Source organism: Hemitrygon akajei, chromosome 2 (assembly GCF_048418815.1).
Source record: "Hemitrygon akajei chromosome 2, sHemAka1.3, whole genome shotgun sequence".
NCBI lineage: Eukaryota > Metazoa > Chordata > Chondrichthyes > Myliobatiformes > Dasyatidae > Hemitrygon > Hemitrygon akajei.
The window spans coordinates 191634865-191640864 of NC_133125.1; the positions used below are offsets into that span (position 1 = coordinate 191634865).

At 48.2% G+C, this 6000-nt stretch overlaps 1 protein-coding gene across 10 annotated transcripts in view; it reads right to left on the bottom strand.

The window, feature by feature from the left end:
• Nucleotides 1-1846, bottom strand: part of LOC140719374 (tenascin-X-like) — a 212983-nt gene extending 211137 nt beyond the window's left edge. For all 10 annotated transcript variants that reach the window (XM_073034029.1, XM_073034053.1, XM_073034045.1 and 7 more), the window contains exon 1: nt 1723-1846. The gene's annotated coding sequence lies outside the window, so the exon portion shown is untranslated. The remainder of the gene's footprint in view (nt 1-1722) is intronic.
• Between the last annotated feature and the right edge of the window lie 4154 nt (nt 1847-6000).

The following is a 6000-nucleotide window of genomic DNA, read 5'->3' on the forward strand; positions in this document are numbered from 1 at the left end:
CGCAGAAGACACAAGGGGAGAAATAGCCAAGATCCCCCTTTTTATGGCACCTACACACTCACACACACACACACACACACACACGCACTCATACAGACAGACACACACTCACATACACACCACACACACACACACACACCTACACTCACTCACACGCACAGACACACCTGTACAGCTTCCAATTCGGACACAGCAAGCTAGCGGGAACGAAGGAGCGAGATTAGTGCACTGTACAGACATGCCAGCTACCAGGGAAGAACGGGAAACCTGCAGATGCTGGAAATCCAAGTAATACACACAAAACGCTGCCTGACCTGCAGAGTTCCTCCAGCATTTTGTGAGGACTACGAGTGAAATTCAGCACCCGCTCCAACAGTGCGCGGTGTGTCTCAAAGACTCCAGCGGCAGCAGAAATCCAACCCGGTCGGCACACCAAAGCCTTTTTGTTTTGGTTTCTTGTTTCCCAGTGGTAAACCCGCAACACGTCCCTTGTACAGGTCTCTGCCGGAGTCGGCCGGAGAGAAGTTCGCTCCCCAGTCTCCCGCCGCGTAATCTCAGTCCGTTCCCGGTCACTGCCTCCTCGCCTGTCCTATCCCGGACAGGAGCCAGGACTTTCAGACTGAGGCGGCGCGGCGCTGCAACTTCAGCGGAACCCCCTTTTACTTCAGACGTTAAAAATTTCCCCTCTTTGGTCGGCGCCAAAGAACATTAGAAAAAGAGCAGGGAGTTGTCCAGCTACACAGACACACAAATCTCTGAAGGACAGCAGCCGGTCAAGCAGCATCTCTGGGAATGAATGCACGGCCGCATCAATGGATGGACGAGCCCCTTCATCGGGACTCGAATCTCTAGGTGCCCCTATGGAAATTTGCCCTCGATTAACGACTGAGTGAAAATCACAACGCTGTGGGATCTTGCTGTACTCTAATTGCAACCGTGGTCCTTCGAGATTTGTGAACAGCTTCGGAGCGCCCCGAGTTCGCTAAAGGGCGCTATGTAAATACAGACCACCTTTTTTCGGCTCGCTGCTGGGTGATCCACAGGATGATATAACACACAGCCGGGCCAGCCTGCTGACACTCCCGGACTCTCACCCGCCACCTCCCTTTCCAACTCCCAGTTGAAACTCAGTAAATGAAATTCTAATTTTCAGGCAACGGGTTCCGAATTACTGCTGGAAAATCATCTCTTCTCCTTAATGTCTGATAGTCAGTAATCTTAACGTCATTCATGAGCCTTTTAATTATTTAAAGAGGTGTCGAGATAGCCCCAATATTTGGAAGAACTCGCGCTATTGAGTTACGAGTCTGTATTAAGGAATCTCTTAAACAACCTGCGCAGGTGCCAATTCCTACGGCTCCCCTTCCCTCTCAGTGCGGGCTGGAAGCCTGCGGGAAACTGGACCAAACTGCTATTTGAGTGTTAATATTTTTCTCCTCTTTGTAATCCTGAATACGTCCGAAATACGATGAAATAAAATGCATCATTTCCCACCAATCCTGGAACCCTTAAGAAGAATGCAACATAGCTTCAGGTGCGCAGACATTAGCCCCAGAGATCATAGGTTCGTCATCCCGACTCCAGAGAAAGTTGTAATAGTTGTTATTGAAAAGATGTATTCTTACAGACGCATCTTTTCTCTCCACCCCCAAAGCAGAGCCCCTCTCCAAACGTAATTAAAATTAAATATGGAAAAGGCACTGGAGTCCTGATATTCCTTACCTCAAAAGAGTGAATGGCTGCGGAGCTCGGCTCGATATGAGTTGGCGACTCTGGTGGACTGACTGCCGAGTAAATCCCCTCTGCCACTGATCAGCGTGGCTCCGGTCTTCAAAGTGTGTCTCTCTCGCAAAAAAAAGGCACCCATGTGATTTCACCCCGTGATGTCATCAAGGAAATGCCTTAAACATATACAAACGCTTTAACTCTTTTACTAACCACTGACCCCTTCCCCTGAACCCACCCCGCCCTGTGCCCACAGTACCCTGGCCAGACATGCTGCCCACCTCTGATCCTTGGAGGACTAGACACCAGTTCCCAAGTAGCATCTGTTCTTGACTTTTTGGAAAAGGGCTCTCACATCTTCAGCCTGGTGTAGCTTTCTCACCTGCCAAAGCAGGGCCAATGGTCCATTGTACCTCAATGGCAATCCAATGGGCTCAGGTGCCAACAACAAACAAGCAGGGATCCCTTTCACCCTGCTCAAGCACTGTTTGCCCCACTCACATCAGGGATGAGGCTACGTAGCACCCACACCAGGACCACCAGACACAAAGTCAGTTACTTCCCCCAAGCAGTAAGGATGATCAACACCCCGACCCACTAACCCACCCCAATACGCCCCTAACCGAATGACTTTATCATTACCTGTCAGTCACCTTATGTACGGACACACTTGTGCCTCGAGTCACTTTATAGACACACAATCAATCTGTGTATATCACCTATTTTATGTATTTATATTTATTGTGTTTTATTATTGTTGTGTTCTTTATCTTTTTGTTGTGGTTCCTTAAGGTTGCCATAGCCAGGGTGGGGTGGGGCAGGGGATAGTAGGAATGAGTACCCACTATCTATTAAATATAGATATAGATGGTGTGTGGCTGAAATAGCCTCTGACAAACAAGTCCATCTCCTGGCCTTCATGTGTTGCTTAGCTACTAAGCCCAGGAGAAGGGGTGAAATAACACACACAAAATGCTGGTGGAACACAGCAGGCCAGGCAGCATCTATAAGGAGAAGCACTGTCGACGTTTCGGGCCGAGACCCTTCGTCAGGACTAACTGAAAGGAAAGATAGTAAGAGGTTTGAAAGTAGTGGGAGGAGGGGGAAATGCGAATTGATAGGAGAAGACCGGAGGGGGTGGGATGAAGCTAAGAGCTGGAAAGGTGATTGGTGAAAGTGATACAGAGCTGGAGAAGGGAAAGGATCATGGGACGGGAGGCCTCAGGAGAAAGAAAGGGGGGGAGGGGGAAGCACCAGAGGGAGATGGAGAACAGGCAGACAATTAAGTATGTCAGGGATGGGGTAAGAAGGGGAGGAGGGGCAGTAACGGAAGTTAGAGAAGTCAATGTTCATGCCATCAGGTTGGAGGCTACCCAGCCGGTATATAAGGTGTTGTTCCTCCGACCTGAGTTTGGATTCATTTTGACAGTAGAGGAGGCCATGGATAGACATATCAGAATGGGAATGGGACGTGGAATTAAAATGAGTGGCCACTGGGAGATCCTGCTTTCTCTGGCGGACCGAGCGTAGGTGTTCAGCGAAACGGTGGGGTGAAGGTGGGTTACTGGCACCTTAAATCCAGTTGCTTCAGGCAGATGGGGCTCATTACCTGTGGTTGGCAGCTCACTTATGAGAAGGAAAACTCTGATCTCAAACCTCCGCTACCTTGCGGCTGTACCCACTCATGGAGAAGGCTTCGGAGTAAACCCCGAGGAAAATTCTGGAGCTGGGAACCCTAAAGCAGTCGTACATTGAATTCAATGCTGACAACTCCTGCGATGCCACTGGTACAAAAATGTTTTGATCTCTTCCATTCCTTTGCTCCATCAGCCGTGTGGTGAGGGGGAGCCTGTTGCGTGGGCAACAGCTTGTTCTCCATATTGTACTGCCCTGGCTTCGGTATCACATAGATCGCTACGATGCAATATCCACGGTTGACCTTGACCATCGGAGGGCCTCATATCTCATTGTGGTTTTTCTTGTGCTGCATTGGATCTGGAGTACCAATTACTTTATTCACCTTTACACTTGTGTACTAGAAATTACATTAAACAATCTTGACATCTAGGCACTGTTGTTGCTGATCACCTGCTAAGGCAAGGCTAATGGTCTGTTGTATATCAGTGGGGAGCTCTCCTGCCTGAGTGAAATGGAGATGGGTTTGCATGCACAATCCAAGATCCTCATGTCACACTGGGTGAGCGTTAAAGTTTGATTGTCAACCACACATGAATATCCATGAATACAGCTAAATGAAACAGAGTTCCTCTGGGCCAAGGTGCAAAACACAGAACCAACAGCTCAAGTCACATATCGCATATATAAGATAGTAATAGACATACAGTCACAAAAACATACCTGGTTTAAAATGGTGCTGGTGAATCTCAGAGACTCTGGCTGGTGGCAAATGAAACCAGGGAAACAACTAAAAAGGATAGAGTGCTTTAACAAACTAAATACTTTGCTAATCACTCCTTTTCTGGCAAACGATCATCGCAAGCAATAGTCTGTGACTTCCCTTTGGACTTGGAGGCAATTTGATGAGGCAGAAATGAGGCAAGGCAAGAGCAAGGAAGACCCAAGGTTCAACCGATTCAAGCACCGTGCCAAATAGAAAAGGTGTACAGGGTGAATCGAGGTGGTGGGGTCCAGGCCCCAGAGCATATCGAAGCAACTGAACCGATGTTTGGGCAATGATGATCTAAGCATTGGGCTGAATTGGAAAGGGCAGGTACAGGCTGAATCATGACAGCGAGGCCCAGGCCCCAGAGTGTTTCGAAGTGGCTGAAACCCATGTTAGGACAACGATTTCGGCGCCAGGCCAGATTGAAAGGTTGGGTGTCAGGGGTGCATTGGTTCAGCTTGCTGCTCTGCTCTGTACTGAAGTAAGGGTCTGGGGACAGACTCATTGTGGACCTCAGTTCAGAATATGACTTGCTTGCATTTATCGTTTTCACGATTCGCTATTTTCCTCACTGCTCATTGGGCATTTGGATAGTCTTTTTTTAATGGGTTCCTTTGGGTTTCATTATTTCATGGCAGCCTGTTACAAGATGAATCTCAAGGTTGATAATGTATACGTACTTAGAACCCTGAAGTCCATGAGTATCAAGTACTGTAGATTGGAGCGAGTACAATGAGCCGTGAAGAACTGGATTCAGATTCAGATTCAGATTTAGATCAAGATTCAGTTCCAGGTTCATTTATTTATCGAATGTACATCAATATGTTTTATTAACCAACACGATTCAAGGATGTGCCAGGGACAGCGCACAAGTGTTACCACACATTCCTAACCCAACATAGCATGTCCACAATGTTCAGCAAAACAATGCAAGCCACAGCAGTGAAACAAACCTCTTTCCACATACTCACACACAGAATCACTCTCTCTCTCTCTCTCTCTCTCTCTCTCTCTCTCTCTCTCTCTCTCTCTCTCTCTCACACACACACACACACACACACACACACGTGCACACACACTCTCTCTCACACACACACTCTCTCTCACACACACTCCCTCTCTCTCTCACACACACACTCTCTCTCTGTCTCTCTCTCTCACACACATTCTCTCTGTCTCTCTCTCACACACACACACTCTCTCTCTCTCTCTCACACACACACTCTCTCTGTCTCTCTCTCTCTCACACACACACTCTCTCTCTGTCTCTCTCTCTCTCACACACACACACACACTCTCTCTCACACACACACTCTCTCTCACACACACTCTCTCTCTCTCTCACACACACACTCTCTCTCTGTCTCTCTCTCTCACACACATTCTCTCTGTCTCTCTCTCTCTCACACACACACACTCTCTCTCACACACACACTCTCTCTGTCTCTCTCTCTCACACACACACACACACACACACACGTGCACACACACTCTCTCTCACACACACTCCCTCTCTCTCTCACACACACACTCTCTCTCTGTCTCTCTCTCTCACACACATTCTCTCTGTCTCTCTCTCTCTCACACACACACACTCTCTCTCTCTCACACACACACACTCTCTCTGTCTCTCTCTCTCTCTCTCTCACACACACACTCTCTCTCTGTCTCTCTCTCTCACACACACACACACACACACTTTCTCTCACACACACACTCTCTCTCACACACACTCCCTCTCTCTCTCTCTCACACACATTCTCTCTGTCTCTCTCTCTCACACACACACACTCTCTCTCTCTCTCTCACACACACACTCTCTCTGTCTCTCTCTCACACTCTCTCTCTCTCTCTCTCTCTCTCTCTCTCTC